The sequence below is a fragment of the Sus scrofa genome, chromosome 5 (assembly GCF_054392235.1).
Source record: "Sus scrofa isolate SSC_HxYL_T2T_F1_AM1 chromosome 5, Sscrofa_HxYL_maternal_Yorkshire_Landrace_v2.0, whole genome shotgun sequence".
Classification (NCBI taxonomy): domain Eukaryota; kingdom Metazoa; phylum Chordata; class Mammalia; order Artiodactyla; family Suidae; genus Sus; species Sus scrofa.
In genome coordinates, this window is record NC_139387.1 from 110,504,851 (window position 1) to 110,524,160 (window position 19,310).

General features: G+C 41.5%; 1 protein-coding gene across 30 annotated transcripts in view; it reads right to left on the minus strand.

The window, feature by feature from the left end:
- The window catches only part of NAV3 (neuron navigator 3), a 602,126-nt gene that overhangs the window by 261,484 nt on the left and 321,332 nt on the right, over nt 1–19,310 (minus strand). The gene's annotated exons all lie outside the window — the stretch shown is intronic.

Here is a 19,310-nt window from a genome sequence, read left to right on the forward strand (position 1 = left end):
TAATTCAAAAGAATGAATGAGATTACATTTGCCAAAGTGCTACCTAGAAACTCTGGTACAACTGTATATTTAATAATTCATTCACAGTAATTAAAAATAAGAGAAATTAGAAGCACCATATGGCACACTTCATATTTCATACTTATCAGCTTGGATTCTAGGGCCTATTATGCAATAATGGATATTTGAAAAACATTCCACATGCTTGGAATTTCTGCTCTGCCACTTAACATTCATGTGGATATTGACTGGAATTTATTTCCTCTCAGTATCAGATTTTTCTCATCTATAAAATGACAATAATAATATATACTATTCTTTATCTACCCCATGGATATCTAATATCTACCTCTATTCCAGTATCTAATAATAATGGAATATTACTCAGTCCTGGAAAACGAGGAGATCCTACTGTTTGCACAATATGACGACCCTTGAAGGCATTATGCTAAGCGGAAAAAGTCATACCGACAAATACAAACATGGCATTATCTTGCATGTGCGACCTAAAAAAAGACCAAAAATCCTCAAAGAACAAAGATCAGACTTGTGCTTAGCAGATGTGGCGAGATGGCGCACGGGGTTGGGGGCAGGGAAACTGACGAAAGGGGGTCAAAAAGTGTTTCACCAGATAAATAAGCACTAAGAATGTAACTGCGTCCGATACATAGGAAACAGAGTAAGAGAGTGAATCCTATGAGTTCTCATCACACCGAGATTTTTCCCTTTATTTCTTTTTACTCTATCTATTTATATGAGAAGACGGATGTTGGCTGAGGCTATGGTGGTAATAATTTCACAATGTGTGCAAACTGAACCATCAGGCTGCATATGCCTTAACCTTATACAGCGAGGTGCCTCCATTATTTCTCAGTAGAACCGCAAATAAATAAATAACAAATATGGCCATAAAAAGCAAACAAAAGTAGAGGACACTATATAGACACCGTACTGCTTTCGTCTTGTTACAACGAAACAACATCCAAAGATCTACTTTGTGTCTTCAAGGAGTCCCAAACTTTTGTTTAGAATGATTTTTTTTCACTACTGACAATGTAGTGCACTGCTTTGTGTATCACAGCAATCTTCTACCGAATTTTTTACCGTAATTTCAGTATTAGTTGAGTATTATAAGTAACCTGTTACATAAAAATGATTATGACTTTTTCATTATTTTATGTCCTACACTGAGGAGTACAAATTTTTTTTTCTTCTTTTTGTCTTTTTGCCTTTTCTAGGGCCACTCCCGCGGCATATGGAGGTTCCCAAGCTAGGGGTCCAATCGGAGCTGCAGCCACCGGCCTACGCCAGAGCCACAGCAACGCGGGATCCGAGCCACGTCTGTGACCTACACCACAGCTCACAGCAACGCCGGATCCCTAACCCACTGAGCAAGGCCAGGGATCGAACCGCATCCTCATGGATATTAGTCAGATTCATTAACCACTGCGCCATGACGGTAACTCCCAGGTATACAAATGTTTTAATAAGAGTCAACAACTTATTTTTAATGACTATAAAATAATCAAAGGAATGTAGAGAAGTATGTGGAGAAAGACAAACTCTTCATCCAGAGTCTGTTTTAACAGAAAGAAACTAATCTATAACCTAATTTGGAAATATAAATATAGTCAGACGATTTTTAAATCTTGGCTGAGCTGGTTTTACTCCTGCATTTATTTATACACATTAGTTTCTCCGCAACATTCGAGGAGTAGTGACATTCCCACGTACACTGCTCTCTGGTTTATTCAAATTATTGGCTTTGAAAAGTCAAATAGGCTCTTCTAATCCACAGCAGACAGAAACTGTTTTGAAAATCAAGAATTTCTATGGCTATAACTGGGTTTCTACATTAAATAAATCAGCAAAGGACTAAGCATGTAAAAGATAAGCCATAAATAGCAGATTAGGGAAGAGAGATCAATGATGAAAGTATCTTCCCCACAAAGAGGAAAACTAGTACTGGGAAGAGAATTAGAAAGAAGGAAAGGTGCTAAAATTTGACCTAACAGGCCACCTCTCTGGGTGAAGTTTCATAATACCATTTGGACCTGATAAGGACTCACAAAACATAACAACTACCAAAAGTTTATGGGAGCGCATCGGGTTTTTTGTTTGTTTGCGTTTGTTTTTCCCAACTGCTATAGGGAATCACCTAAGGGAAAGCCAGTGATCCAAGAGAGGACTTGGAATCAGGATAGGAGGGATGCACAGACCTGATACGGGAAAGAAGAGACCGCAAGAAAGATGCGAGGAAAGATGGAGGCTACCTCCAGTCTGACAGGCATCATGACGTCACCACCTCCCAGACAGCAGCACTGATGGACACCAGTGCCCCACAAGATGTAGCATCATGGTGCCACAGTAATAAATAACCATGCTTGCCAACCCTCCCCAGCCTATCATCACTTGAGGGAGAAAAGGTATGCAAGGGAAGGAAAGAAATCTGGAATTGACTGGGCCTTTTCTTCTAAGACTGAGCTTTAAACCAGAAGTGACTGAATACTTTGTATTGGGAGAAATAAATTTTCTCCTATTGTACAGTTATAAGTTTGTGCAAAGGAGTTCCCGTCGTGGCGCAGTGGTTAACGAATCCGACTAGGAACCATGAGGTTGCGGGTTCGGTCCTGCCCTTGCTCAGTGGGTTAACGATCCGGCGTTGCCGTGAGCTGTGGTGTAGGTTGCAGACGCGGCTCGGATCCCGCGTTGCTGTGGCTCTGGCGTAGGCCGGTGGCTACAGCTCCGATTTAACCCCTAGCCTGGGAACCTCCATATGCCGCGGGAGCGGCCCAAGAAAAAGCAACAACAACAACAAAAAAGACAAAAGACAAAAAAAAAAAAATAATAATAATAAAAAAAAAATAATAAATTTGTGCAAAAATTTCAAGATTGGGAGTTTCCGTCATGGCTCAGTGGTTAACGAATCCGACTGGGAGCCATGAGGTTATGGGTTCGATCCCTGGCCTTGCTCAGTGGGTTAAGGATCCGGCATTGCCATGAGCTGTGGTGTAGGTCACAGACGCAGCTCAGATCCTGCATTGCTGTGGCTCTGGCTTAGGTCGGCGGCTACAGCTCCAGGTAGATGCCTAGCCTGGGAACCTTCATACGCCACAGGAACGGCCCTAGAAAAGGCAAAAAAGATTAAAAAAAAATTTCAAGATTGAAGGTTGCTTAAAAGTGACTATTAATGAGTCAACAACCCTAGTCAGTAGAAGGTCTTTGAAAGCAAGTAAATTCTAAAGTAAACATAAAATCAACTCTGAAATTTTCCTTTTTCATTTTTTTCTTTATTTCTCATACCTAATCTCTGACCCAGTTCTGTTAATTCTATCTCCTTATTACCTTTTGACCCTTCGGCTTCATTATTGCTGTCATTATCCTGGTTCAGCTTTGCAACATTTCTCAACCAAACCGCTTTAAAAGTCATAGGAACTGTCTCTAAGGTAAGCAGGCTAAGCGCTAAACTATTCTATACGCTACAGACAGATTTAAAATATACATCTGATCAAGTCATTTAACTTCCTACTTAAAAATCACACAATAGTTCCCACTTTAGAGTAAAAGTTTCTTGCAGCAACATGGATGGAACTAGAGACTCTCGTACAGACTGAAGTAAGTCAGAAAGATAAAGAAAAATACCATATGCTATCACTTATATCTGGAATCTAATATACGGCACAAATGAACCTTTCCACAGAAAAGAAAATCATGGACTTGGAGAATAGACTTGGGGTTGCCAAGGGGGAGGGGAGGTTGCGGGATGCATTGGGAGCTTGAGGTTAAAAGATGCAGACTGTTGCCTTTGGAATGGATTAGCAACGAGATCCTGCTGTATAGCACTGGGAACTATGTCTGGTCACTTATGATGGAGCATGATAATGGGAGAAAATAGAATATACACATGCATGTGTAACTGGGCCACCTTTCTGTACAGTAGAAAATTGACAGAACACTGTATACCAGCTGTAATTCAAAAAAAAAAAAAAGATCATTACATAGAATAAAAGTTTCTTATGAAGGTAATTCAATCTAGTTTTTACCAGTGAATTTGTTTAAAGAAACATGGCAAAAAAAAAAAAAAAAAAAAGAGAGAGAGAGAGAGAGAGAAAAGAAAGTCACAATTATGAAGGTTCTAGAAGAACGATGGAAGACTGAGAAGTGATAGCTGAAAGGATGGCCTCTGACAAGCAGAGCAAAGGGGAAAGCATATTTCATGTATGAGATACAGGATGATGAAACTTACTGAGGGGTGTAAGTGTATTTAATATGTTGAATTCTGAATACACTGAACAATTCCATTTGGTCAGAGAATGGGGAAGAGGCACATGGAAAACCTAGAGAGAAGAGGGCAGGATTCAGGTAGGGATCCTGTGAAAATGTAAGAGGCTGTATCAATATTTTTAGGTGAAAGCTTATTTTTATGTAGGAGACATAAAAATGACAGATATGGCTATATTTCTAAACTCTAGCTCCTGTGTAGCTAGGAAGGATAGTTCAGAACAGAGAAAAACTGAATAAAGGGGACTACTTAAGAAGGCCAAGACTTAAGACCTAAGACTCCCACTTTCCAGATGATGAAACAAATACTTTTCCACCCTGTGTTTTCTAGGAATTCTCCCATAAAACAGTAAGAACAAAACCCAAAAACTCAAACTCTATCTCCCATGACCACAATATCTGAACAGGGAAAGAGTGATACATGACTTCACAACGTGGCAGAGAGAAACCCCAACCCCACGGGAGCCTGCAGAGGGTGGTATCCGAGCACTGCAAACACATTTCCTCGCAGAACCCCAGCGCAGCTCAGGAAGTGTGAGCAAGAGAGCAGATGGCAGGTGGGGGAAGCCAGGGTTAAGAACTAGGTGACTCCTTGTCTCTCCCTCATACCACCAAGAGCCAGGAGATGCAGACGAAGGTGAGGGTGAGGATGCAGGTGGAGGCACAGGCATGAAAATGAGGGATTACACAAAATCACACATCCTGATGATGAGATTCCAGCAAACTGTCTTCCCCTCCCAGGCTCTTTCTCCTGCAGAAATGCAAGATTATATCTCCGCAGCCTCGCCTCAGCCAGAGATGGAAAGTCCTATGACACATGCCCAAGACCAAGAGACACTGCCGTTCAAGGCACCTCGTGAAGCAACTAGCTGACCAGTGGGTGGCCTGTTATGAGCCCCAGAGGCCTAAGAAACGTGTGTACAAGTGGACATTACTTCTTAGAGTCCTGCACTTGATACCGACAGAGGTAAAAGTTACTCTGCATTTGATGAAATCCTCTAAAATAAAATACAGACACCAGCTGGGCAGATAAAAAAGTCAGAAGAAAACAGAGTGAAAAATAAGAGGAGAATAAAACTTTAAGAAAGTTATAATATGGGTGCCTCCCTCTCAGCTGACACCCAAAAAAAAAAAGCCTGGCTTAAAGCCTTTGGGGCATCTCTATGCCGCCCATATACACGATATACACATGATATACATGATGGCTTAGTTTTTAGGTTTTAAGAAAATATAAATTATTTCTTAATTAAAAAAATATTTGATTCTTGGTTGCAAGGAAGAAAACTCCTTGATGATTGGTATACTGGAACTCTAGTCATGTCACATATATTACTTAATAATATATCCCATGTAAAGGGATTACTAGTCTTAAGTAAGCATGATTAAACTTCATATATATGCAAAAGCGTCACTCTCCATTATTACTGTGTTTCAAGTTATTTGACAATTATTTCCTATCTGGGAAAAGAACACACCCAGGCTGCCTACTGTACTTACTTTGACCCTAAGTCAGGTGGAACAAATAATTAACATCAGTATTCTCAATTCTCACGCACACAACCCTGCCTGTCCCAATGATCTTTTCTTTTCTTTTGCTTTTATTTTAGGGCCACGCCTGTGGCATACGGAGGATCCCAGGCTAGGGGTCGAATCAGAGCTGCAGCTGCTGGCCTACGCCATGGCCACAGCAACATCAGATCCGAGCTTCATCGGCAACCTACACCACGGCTCACGGCAACACTGCATCCTTAGCCCACTGAGTAAGGCCAGGGATCGAACCCCCAACCTCATGGTTCCTAGTGGGATTCATTTCTGCTGCACCACCATGGGAACTCCTCCATATTTTCTTGGAATAATAGCAGCCAAATGTAGCCCTCAACTCAAGTTTCAGATTTTATTGAAACTGAAATTATATTGACATTTTCATTTACAACTGCATTTATCTGTTAATATTTATAGCCACACATTATTAGCTTGTAATGTAATGACATCTCTCTAAAAGCAAACTTAGAAATATTGCAGGTTTGGTCCAGACCACCTCAAAAAAAGCAAGTATCTCAATAAAGCAAGGCACATGAATGTTTTTGTTTGCCAGTGTATGTCAGAGCTATGTCTACACTGTGCCATAGCCTAGTAAGTGTGCAACAGAACTGTCCAAAAATAATGTGTTATCCTTAACTGAAAAATACTGTGCTAAAGCTAAAAAATTCTAGCCATCATCTGAACCTTCAGCAAGTTATAAACTCTTTACAACAGCAACATCAAAAACCACGGATCGCAGATTGTCAGAACAAATGTATTAACGATGAAAAAGGATGAAATATTGCAAAAATTACCAAAACGTGACAGAGAGAAAGTGAGCACAGGCTATTGGAAAAGCTCATTCCACAACCTTCAATTTGTAAAAAATGCAATATATGCAAAGCTCAATAAAATGAAACAATAAAACAAGGTAAGTGTATTTTCACAATGGGGACAGACATGTTTGGATGAATAGAAATCTACCTAAATGTAAACTAAAAGGGAAAGAAAAGATAGAGTTCCCTAGACTAATCCAATAGTCCTGATTATTTTTAGCTGTAGTTTCTCTTTATTTTATTTTATATTTTCTTTTTACAGCTGCACCCGCAGCCTATGGAAGTCCCCAGGCTAGGGATGGAATCTGACCTGCAGCAGTCTGCCTTCACCGCAGACAGGGCAACCCCAGATACCAGCCACATCTGGAAGACCTGTGCTGCAGCTCGCGGCAACGTTGGATCCTTAACCCACTGAGCAAGGCCAGGGATCAAACCTGCATCCTCATGGATACTAGTTGGGTTCTTAACCTGCTGAGCCACAATGGGAACTCCTGTCTGTAGTTTCTTTATAGAGAAAAGAATGCAGCCATAATGCAAACTGTGTTACCGCATAATCAAATCCGATCAGACAACACCGACTGAGACGTGCCGTCCCGGGCACTGTGGCCACCACTGAAAAGGATGACACCTCGTTTGTCCTTGAAGAGGGAGGGGAGGGCTGGGTAGGAAGCAGGTTAGCCAAGTTTGAGAACCCACCAGGGGTTCTCTGCAATGACGGTTGCTGTCCATCTTGCCTATCTGGCGGTGTCCTGGCTACCTAGCTTTTTGTCCAAATCCTCACTCCCCACACTCTTCTGAAGACTCCCTAGCATTCATCTGAGGTCATATTTTTTGAGTCATATTTTCTCCTCTAACCTTAAGTGTTGCCATCATCCTGGGTAACTTCACTATTTTTTTTTAAACAATCTGCTAGGAATTAAATATCTGAAGAAGAATCATCCACCCTGTCTCAAATTCACAGTTCCTAGTAATGATCTTTTTCTTCCGCAGAGAAGATGACACATTTTATAAATTTTTGAAGAAAAATGGGTTATTATACCTATACAGTGCAATTCTAATTTATATTTTTTCCATTTAACTTCAATTGCATTTCCACTCTTACCAGCAGCATGACAAAAAAGAGGCTAAATAGGATTCTTTCCTCAAGATGTAGCATCTACTAATAACATTGTTGAGAGTAAGGCGCTGTTTGAAACATGTTAAATGTTTTAACTCAGTCAAGCCTCAAATCTCCCCAAGAGGAAGATACTTTTATTCCACTTGAGACACGAGGATCTTGAAACAGAAATTCTCCCCAGGTCTCAATTTTTCCCAGGTAAGGGTGCCAAATAATTCTGATATTCTGGCCCAGAATCTACTCGCAGCCCACATAAAAGGAATTATTTCATTTACGAACTTTCCTAATTCCAGCCTCCTACAGTTATTTCCACTGCATCTCACATGCATCTCAAAACATGGGAGAAAAGCTCCTTTATACGACTGCTACAACATCTGGCATTTATAGAATGCTCTATGGGGAATCCATCCTAATAGCTTGCAAAATTCTAATATCCCAGGTGACAACATGAGCTAAAATCTGCATATTAAACAGTATCAAAGAGTATTGTAGAAAAAAATCCTGGAGAACTTTCAGTTCTCATACTTTTCTAGGGGAAAAAAGGGGCATTACATTTGAAGTTCTTTTACCTTCTTGTTATCTCAGTCTGCTGATGGACGTAAACGATGTCAATTAAATCCAAGGTTAATATTAATTCCAGGTTCTTCAAAGAGCAAATGATATGGCAGAAAAACATGTGTAAGAAAATAATATCAATGCAGCGTAATGTTAAGAGAGAATAAACTTCTATTCGTCTTAGCAGTTCAGCGTTTCTAGGCTTCTGATACGGGTATTTCACTCACATTCCAATAATTAGCAGTGAAGAATTGACATAGAAACATTTAACCTAGACTGGTATTATCTCAAAGTACAGCCCCTGGGCCAGCATCATCAGAGTCATCTAGAAACTCTTTAGAAATGCAAATTATCAGTTCTCAACCACGATCCACTGACTCAGACACTCTGAAGGCAGGGCAGGAACCTGCATTGTAACAAGCCCTCCAGGCTAATACCTGAGAACAACAGGCATAGACAAGGATCTTTACCTATTAAAAAAAAGGTTTTATTTCTAATGCCGTACACAGTGTTTCAATGTAAAGAGAATATTACTTCAATGTACAGGAAAAGTAACAAAAGATTCATGGCTTATATAGTATTTTCCCTTACATCCTAAACGTCTCTTGCTACTGAAAACAAAACAAAACAAAGCACACACTTCACACTGAGCCCAGAAAATACTGACTGTAAATGCTCTTTGCAAGCCATTCATCCCTCTATGTTAAAAACTTTCAATTTTAAGGTAAGCATCTGTTTCAAAGTGTTTTCAAGATAAAAAGAAAATCATTTATTTATTTATTTACAAAGAGGTGGACAAGAGCTGGTTCACATTTACTTAGGCTAAAAACATAAAACTTGGAGGCTGAGAGAGAACAACACTTCCTGCTGTGCTAAAAAGCTGCAGTGGAAAGTAATGGAAATAAAAATGCGTTACCCGTTACCCCAGGAGCTCTCATCCATCCAGCCAGACCCTGCTAGGTTGCAGGAGTGAAATTTCTGGGGACTAAAGGAGACTTTGGAAAATACTTGTTTTCTTGCCATAATTTTTTGTTGTTGTGACATTAATTCTAAGCAAACACAACGCTATTCGAAATATTTTGTGAATCCCCATTGGGGCATAGCCTATCTTCCTAACTATGAGGCAGTTTTGAAACTACCATGCGTAACACACACCCATACGTGATCCCTCAACCAGTGTGCTCTTTGCTAAGGACACATGTTTGATGCGATTTCTATTCCAATCAGACACAATTATTTATTGGCTTCCTTTAGGTAGTTTCTATCTGGTGACATGCTATTGCTCAAAGCCACCACGGTGGGGCGCTAGTGCCACATAATTCCAAGACCATCGGCCCTTAGCAGCTGCTACTGTGCCGCAGCTGTCATGCTGCAGAGTAAACCTGTTCAGGTGATGGGACAACCGCATGTGTCATCTCTTGACCTCTAAGACAGCATCGAAATTTCGGAAGTCATCGCATTCACAGTCACCTTAAAAATCTCCGAACTTCATTCTGAAGTCCTTCCTTTCCCAACAGCTAGATTGCTAACAATCCAACTTAGATCCCTTATTCATCATGACACTATATTAAGGAAAACGGAGAATAAAAATGGAAAAAACCCCAAAAAGGCAGACTGCTCACTATTTTATACTATCTATATGCAAATGCAGGTAGAAAACTTTTTTTTAAGTTTCTAATTTGGTCAGTACTTCAAGCCTCCAAACCAAATTTTGTAGCCTGTTTCCTTATAAACCTGTTCAGCGATTGCAGTTGTTCCTCAAAAGGTATGAGAGGAGTTCCCACTGTGGCTCAGGGGATTGACAACCCAACTAGTATTCACAGGGACGCGGGTTCGATCCCTGGCCTCGCTCGGTGTGTCTTTAACCCACTGGCCAGAGTAGGTCACAGGTGCGGCTTGGATCTCGCATTGCTGCGGCTGTGGGGTAGGCAGGCAGCTGCAGCTCCGATTCGAACTCTAGCCTGGGAACTTCCGTATGCTGCAGGTGTGGCCCTAAAAAGACCAAAGAAAGAAGGGAAAAGGTATGAGAAACATGGTCTAAAACATTCCCCCGACACGGGCTACGCAGAAAGTAACACTTCTCACGAAGCAGGGAAGCTGCTCTCAGCCGACGTTGTTCTCTGAATCCCAACCCCTCTGAGGACAAAAAAATGAAGTCAGATTTTTTGAAGGGTTTGAGCAGTACAGCCTGGAGTCAGAAATTCTGGGCTCTTTTCCCAGTCCCACCACTTACTACTGGATCTTGGGTTTCTTCCTCCTAATACAGGGATCACACCCTTATCAACCCTGCCTATCTCAGAGGGTTCCTGTGAGGACTAGCTGCAACAGAAAACACTTGCAAAAGCAAAATATTCAGAACAAGGCACCACTATGATAATCAATGAAACATGTTACCCACGAAGCACATTTAAAGACACATCCCCCCAAAACAAACATATAATCGTGTCAGAAAACTACGGCACATGCCTACTGAGATCAACTACATTTTGGCTTTTTAATGGCATCAATGAGACACAGAAATGAATTTACTTCCAAAACATATGCTTATCTCGGATTTCTTCCCTGTCCAGATCTGAGGTATCGCCTAATCTATTCCAAGGAAGGTCATACATCGGCTGTGTATTTGGACGGTGGATGCTTTCTATGAAGGGCTGACCCAACCAGGGACTGTCCTTCCAACTGCTTCACGACTAGAAGGGTCCCTGCTCCCACCCCTCGTCGGAGAACCTAGTACGCACTGGCTTCTGTTCGCCAAAACCTGTGTTCCAGCTTCCACAGCACAGACCATCCTCCAGCAAGCAGCTCCTCACAAAGGAACGCCCTCTCCTTTCCTCGCCATTCGGTGGGAAGGTGTGAGCGGGATGCGAACTGGCGTGACAGTCATCTCTCCCAAGGCTGGCCCATCAAAACGTCCCGTATCCGGTCCTCCATCCCCTTTGCCCTCAGGGCAGCCGAAGTGCACAGCCAGGTGAAACGTGGAAGCCACATGATGAAAATGGCAGAGGGAGCGTCAGTTCCTGAGTGACTGTCTGAAAAAGAGCATCCCGACTCCACACCAAACACGTAGGAAACGGTTGGACTGTGGGAGTGAGAAGCAAACAGCTATTGTGATAACGACCCCGCGGAACTGAGGTGCGGGTTACAGACTGGTGTTAATTTAAACCACAGAGACATTCTCCTCACAGCCAAAGACTCGCCACAGAACACCTGCCCTGTGTCCAAGACTTTGGTGATGACGCCAGAAGAGGGAAATAGGACACACTGCCATTTCCTTTGCAGAGACCAGTGCCCTGTGCCCAGAGCCCTTACCAAGGACTTTCTCTTCATTCCAGATATCCTTTTCATTCACTTGCTTAGTGTGCATCTTCTGAGCACTTATTACGGGCTCTTTATCACTAGGCACATCTCTCTTCTCCTGTGAAGCTCTGAGCTTGGACCCTCAGCAATTCCCTTCAATTTGTTGCTTTCTGTCCCTGGGGTGGGGATGCGGGGATAGCTCAGTCAAACTCCCACAGTTGGGATCCTCAGAGCTTGGTGTAACATTTTTGTGTTTTCTAATAAACAATGATAAAAACACAACCAAGTATTAAATGTATGTAGAAGGAGTTTCCGCCATGGCTCAGTGGTTAACCAATCCCACTAGGAACCGTGAGGTTGCGGGTTCGATCCCTGGCCTCCCTCAGTGGATTAAGAATCCGGCGTTGTCAGGAGCTGTGCTGTAGGTCACAGACGCGGCTTGGATCTGGTGTTGCTGTGGCTGTGGTGTAGGCCGGCGGCTTTAGCTCCCATCAGACCCCTAGCCTGGGAACCTTCATATGCTGCGGATGTGGCCCAAGAAAAAGAAAATAAAAATAAATAAATGTGTGTCGTGTTCTGGTTTTGCTTTACAGTTTGCAAATGGGTCATCTCATTTGTTCCGACAATACTCTTTTGAGTTGAACAGAGTAGGTGTTATAATCGTAGTCCTATTTTATACACCTACAGAAGGGAAAATACAGATTTTTAGGGGCGCTGTTCAGGAAAACTAACCATCACGTATGTAACATAGTTTCTATGGCAATGGTGGTTCCAAACTTCAGTAAAATAATTTTTAAAAATTTGGTAGATGATCAATTTCTAAATCTATCACTGCCTCCTTTCCATTTTAGTTCTGACATGTGCGTGAAATTAAATTCAGTGGCTTATAAATTATGTAAAAGCACAAGCTTTGGTTTTTAAAATTCAGAAATCTTCACTTTTATAATTTAATTGGTAGGATTCTGGAGAGAAAGAAAGGTGCATTTTTTAAAAAAATATTTCTCAAGTGGGCTTTAGGCTTCCCATGCACTGCTGTGATATTCCTTTTCACTTTTTAAGGCGCATCTATGTGCCAAGAAAACGCCATTTGTAATATGAATTATAATGCTGAAAAAGAATGAAAACAAATACCTAACAGGTAAATTATTATCGCTAAATAATGTTTATTTACCCTATGAAACATTCAATAGCCATGAAAAATAGAAACCATGATGCTTGTATATCAAAATGCAAAAGTATGATTAAAAAAAAGCAGAATATAAGAATCTTGAGGACATGTAGAAAGTACTAGAAGCAAAAGTACTGGAAGTGCGTAACATTATTTGAAATGATGGTAATTAGCTTTACAGATTTTTCCTCTACATTTAATGAAATTTTGTAATAGTATATTTCTTAGACAATTAAAATTGATTTCAATTACCTCACAGGTGCTATAAGCAAATTAGTAAGACTACTTTAAGAGCCTTTTTTTTTTTTTTTTTTTTTTTTGGTCTTCTAGATAAAAGAAGATGCAGCAAGACTCTGAATCTGACTAGTGTCTCCTCCTTTTACAGAAGAGATGGGCGAGGATCAGACCAGTTCACCAACTCATCCTGAGTCAATAAATGGCAAGTTCCAGAGCCAGTTTGAAACTGCTTCTCTCTCTCTTCTATTCCTGGCTGTGCTATGGCATCTTATGCGAATAGTCACTGTTACTTTTCACTCCCTTGGAGAGAAGCACAGGTAACGAGAGGAGTTTGGGATGACCTAAGTTAAGGGACGCGTGCCAAGAGGGAAGAGTAGAGCCAATTCTGGACAAGGGTCATGGCCAAAGTTGGCATGTGGTCTGAAAGGGCAAAGCCCTTTTGGGGTGGCCCATGTTTGTCCAGAAAGTAGGACCAACACTTCTGTAGGATAACAAGAGAAGGCAGGCACACGGAAACGGCAGAGCCAGAAGAAGCACTGAGGAGGAATTTTTTTTAGGAGCGCAGGCGCGGAGGCAAGCGAAGAGCTAGAAGGTCAAGAACAGACCAGAACCAGGATGTCACAGGAGCCTGTGACCAGGAAAGCAATGAGAAGACTGCACACAAAGCATCAGCCTCCAAAAGGACAGTGACGTTAAAAAAAACCCACCAACTAACCAACCAAACAAAACCCCTCCTGCTTCACAGCTCAGAGCTTTTAAAACACAGAGGCAGGGAACCGTCCCAAGGCAGCTATTCTGGCATCTTCAGGGTGAGGAGGTGCTTGGAACCGAGGGCTGAATTAAAGTGTCTTCAGGGCTGACAGCGGCAGTGGTTTTCCTGAATTCAGCAAATGACTGGGACTCTTACCCTCAAAGTCCCCTGACACCAAGAGTCGGAGGGCGCTCTGATCTAATTACCAGAGTCCCCCCGGGGTCCTGAAGGACACCTGCCTTCATACAGCCTTTACCCTCGTGAGCTGGGCACCGGGCAGGTCTTACTTCATATTTCTTCCAAAGGATCCTATGCGATGAGCGCTGTTACACAGTTGGCCCTCGGGATCCGGGGATGAGGGATCTGCAGGTATAGAGCGCCAGCTGCCCTGTGGCACCTTACATAAGGCCCAGGCGCTGGCCGAGGTCTGGCCCCAATCCCTCGGGGACACTGAGGGACCACGGTGCTTATCTGAGCGAGGAGACGGGTGAGGGTCAGATCAGTTCTCAGTTACTAGATTTACAATGACAAAAACCACAAAAACCAACTCACATCCCTTAAAGTAGGTTAAGGCTTTGTCAAAAAGTCTGCTAAATATTTTGCAAATCTCTACCCTTAAATTTCAGCTTCTCTACCTTCAGTCTTGGGAATGGGTGTCCTTTTCATGTTCTTCTGATAGAATAAGTAGAAGCCCTCTTTTCTAACCAGAATTCTCTCCTGTAGCCTTTCCATGCCCTTTTTTGACAAGGGTGTGAGCAAATAACCCAAAGGAACCTGAGTAATGACCTCCGAAAGGCTAATACTCTCCACATTAACAAGGTAAAGCAATCAAAAGTGCCGCCTATTCTTTGATAATCTTCTCCTTCTCCAGACAAGAAGCATCTCACACGGAATTTTTAATACAACTTTTCGTGACAAGTACTGCTGTTAACATTTGGATTTATACCTGCAAATCAAGTAGAAAAAAGGCAAAGAGTTGGCTGCATGCGCAAGTTAATTGTTTCCGGAAAAATGCTGTGAAGTGTCTATTTATTCTATGAAATTTCTAACTAAAAAGGTCATTTAGGACTCAATTCACTTTATAGTTTAGGGGCTTTTTATTGTGTTTTTTTTTTTTTTAATTTATCTTTTCTGTTTTCTTCATGTCCAATATGAGACTGTTCTCAAAACAACGTCCAATTTTTTTCCAAACAAAATCAAACAGCTTGAAATATACAAAGAAACTGAGAAAAATCACACAAATATAGAGCATAATATTCTTTACTCAAGCCTGAATTATGAGTTTTAGAGTGTTAAGTATATATATTTGAGTGACAGTAATGATAACAATAAAATATATGGATCTCTTACCTGGGCTAGGCACTGTGCTACACTCGATACAGGTAAAGCGAATGTAATTCCCAAAACAACACTTACCACTCTTATTTTACAGGTGAGGAAAATAAGGCTTAAAGATATTAAGCAATTTGTCAGCGTTTACACGGGCAGTAAGTAGCCAAGTCAAGACTCTTTACCAAACCTAACAAACTGAAGCTTTTAACACTATGCTACATTTTAAATGCAGGTGATACGTAATGCTGAGAATGGTGATAAGGTCCAAACTTGCCCTATCTATCGTGTCATTTCTAAAGCTAAAATACAAACGATTGTTCAGTCCCCTGTAGAAAACATCGACCATCCCTTCAAACTCTAACCACGCAGCCCCAACAAGGACAAAAGGCCACCAGACAGTCAAAGCTCAATTAGGTTTTCATGAAGGTGAAGAAACAGTGGCCCTTTGAGAGGCAGAATTCTGTTGATCTGATCAAATATAAAACATGGGGGGTATAAATGCCACTGAGAACACTGCACCTGCAGACTGTCTCGATGGAAACACCTCTAGGCTCATAAGAAAAGAGATGCTTTATAAATTAATACAAACTCTCCCTTGAAGGATATAAAGACGTCCTTCGGTGGTTGCTAGGTAACATATTTCACCTTACGAAGTAAGCCGAAGTACAGATTTTTGAATTTTTAAACAATGTTTTGGTAAAACGGGGTGAAAAAGCAGCACCCAGGCTTTGGCTCCCTTAGAGCTGATGTAGCCCTGGCTACTCCCATTTCCACCGTGTAAAGCTGCAACAATTTTGCCTAAGTGTTTTTAGAAGTTAAGCTGCACCCCAGTAGGTGAAATTTCCCCTTCCACATCCACCCAAGAGTAGAAGTATAAATCAATATTATTGATGTGGGCCTTCTGATAAGGAATTTTGAAACACTCTAGTTCACATAAAGTTCCTTCATTCGGTGTGAGCCATGTTTCAATTCATGTAGATAGTTGGTCAAGATTTAAGAGAGCCAAGAAAGGTCTGAGCACCCTTTAACCCTCACCCTAACCTGTGAGTAAGAGCCTGCTCTACATGCATCCATCTCTTTTTGCACATGGACAACAAGTATTAGTTCTGTTTCTTCTCTTTCTGTGATAACGTATACTCACTCCAAACTCAAGTTGCTTTCCCTAATTCATTCACTAAAGGTTCTAATTCTTCCTCTTTCTCATTGTCTTTATATTCTTTCTCCTATGTTCCCCTCCAACCAGCCCTTGGGTTCATTCTTTTCTCTTCCTTGAATGAATCACCTGGCCTGTCGTACACATTTCTGTGGCAGAAGATAACAAACCTGTTCACTCTTGGAGTCTCTCTCTCTCTCTCTGAATTGGCTTTGGGCATGGGACTGGGTTTTCCTACGAATGCTTCAGGTTACAGGACACAAGCAGAGCCTGGAAAAGCTCTGGTACAATGGACTCCACTGCCTGCTGCTCTTGAAATTCTGAGCTGCCATGTGCACAAGCCTGGACTATTCTGCTGGGTGAGGAAAGACCACGTGGAGAGAAGGCCCAGTAATCCCAGTTGTATCAGGAAAGGCCATCATGGGCCAGCTTGATGAGGGCCATCCAACCCTCAGAAAGTATCCCTTAGGCTCCTGACGACTGACCACAAACATGAGTGTCCCTGGAACACAGCTAAACTGCCTGGATGAGCCCAAGCCAAACTGTCAACCCACAAAGTTGTGGACTCCATAAATGGTTTTCATAAGACAAGGAGTTTTGAGTTGGTTTTGTAGCAAAAGCACCTGATACATTTCCAATAGCAAAAAACAGGAATGGATGTGCTGACAGAATCAGTAGCTAAGTGCTCTGGACTAGCGAGCTAAAAGGTCTGCATTACATAAACTGTAACTATACTTAGCCAAATAATTTCCATTTACAGGTCACCGGTTGACAGCGTGTAAGTGTCATACGTAAGGTATATGGAATGACTGGCCAGCGGGGACCTGCTGAATAGCACAGAGAACTCTACCTAATATTCTGTGAGAATCTACGTGGAAAAAGACTCTGAAGGAGAACGGATGTGTGCACATGTGTAACTGAATCACTTTGGTCACAACCTGTAACTTATATTGCAATAAAACTTAAAAATATAACCAACAAAATAAAATAAAAAATACCTTCACCAGGAAAAGAAAAAGCAGACACCCCAAAAGGAAGCAGCCTTGACCATGAAAACTTGCCCGAAGAAAGAGTCACAAATTGGTGTTTCATATCTCACTCAAGAAGGGCTCTAATCATTAAAGTAGGATGAATCCCTAGGATCCAGAAAGAAGATAAAAATATCACAATTGACCACTTTATACCAAAGGCCAGAATACTGTTCTTTAAGTATAAATTTCAGGTGTTGATGCTTGATGTTGATTCATTCAACCTAGACTTTATACAGTTCATTGGCCTCCGGCTAGAAAATAATGCTGCTGACCATGTGCAGCTGAGCGAGGCTTTTCTCAATGCCACTACATGCTTTCCATGTTCAAGGACAGAAACTACAGATTTAAAGGATCCACTCGGTCGCCGCCTTTGGGTACAAAATTATGGGAATAGTCAGGGTCCAGTCAGGAAAAGAGAAACCAACCCAGGTACTTTACGTATCACTGACTGAACTGACGGAACGACCACGAAGACAAGTAAGCATGTTTAATCCAGATTTCAGCAGGAGCAGAAAGCCCTCTCACTTTCTATACCGAGAGGGAACAGGCTAGACAAGTGATGGCAGCGCCAACCGATGAGACAGGAAACCAGGGAAGGGAGACATGCTCGCTGTCTAAGATGCCAACCTACCACCACAAGTATTCATAGATTAAAATATACTGAATACAACAGGTGCACTGGGGATTTAGACTTGTGCTGAAATGTTCACTGAAGTCTATGGAAAACCTGCCTTCCTTCTATTTCAGCTAATGCCTAGGAGCCTGTATTCTGTTTCTAATACAACCTTTACACCATGCGCCCCTCTCTGGGCAGGATGAATCATTCCTTCCTCTTTGCTTCCGTTAGTTGAAGGAACGGGACTCCCACAAGATGCAACCAGAAAGAGCCTTCACCTTTCCCGTCAAAACCGTTTTCTGGATTTTTTATTTCCTCTTCCCTGAAATATTGGACCAATAGTACCTATTTTCCAAAGACTTTCAAATAATACATAGTCCTTGTGTTTTAGCTTTAAATGTGTCATGTAAGTCCTATTGCATTCACTGCTCCCTTTGCTCATAATGCTTTTCCATCAATGAATCATTCATTTAACCATTCATGTGTTCATTTCATTCTTGTCTCTGCTCAAATCACCATCTCAGAGAAGCCTTCCTTAAATTTCTTGATAAAATACTCTCTCCACAACGTAATTCTGTCACTGTGTAACTACATATATTGCTTTATTTTCTCAAGTGCTTAGCATCACCTGAGAGTCTGTAGATTTGTCCGCCTCACTAGAATGTAAGTTTCATGTCTTTCAACACTGCCTTGTTCATTGCTCTGTCTCCAGGGGCTTGAACCAGGTCTGGTCCACAGGAAGTGCTCAATAAATACTGACGGGATAAAATGAATGAATGAGGAATCCATGAGGCCATGAAGTACACAGAGGAAACGTCTTACCAGTTTTACAACTGCCATGTCTTTATGGCTCTACTGGAGAGGATGAGGCTGCAGTCAAATGATTTCTCAGAGATAATGTGATTATCTTCAAAGATCATAGAAATTTGCCCGCCTGGTCCTGACAAAATTTACAGATGTAAAATGGCAAAAATTACATTAAACGATACAAAGGATATACTATCTAGTTGAATTAACTTGATTCTGGCTGGAAGACCTTCTCCTTCTTTTAACATGAAGAGGCCCAGTGGGAAATCCCTGGCTTGCATGCCTGTTTTTGTCAAACATTCAACAGTAACTGATAATCTCTACATCTGTTATTTATTTGACAAATCTCCAGAGGGCTATACAAGTGGAAATTTCAGAAAAGCCCTAAACAAACTCCACAGCTCTATGCAATGCCAGGAAGAATTTTTAACCATTATATAAATGTTACGTTTAATTTAATATACACACAAACGGCTACTTATGATGCATTCTTCTGCATAAAGCATGTAGTGTGAAATTCTGTGATGTGTCCACTATTGTATTTAAAAATAAAAATTAATTTCACATGGAAATTAAGCCACTTGACTCTGGGAGGAGGCAAAAGTCAA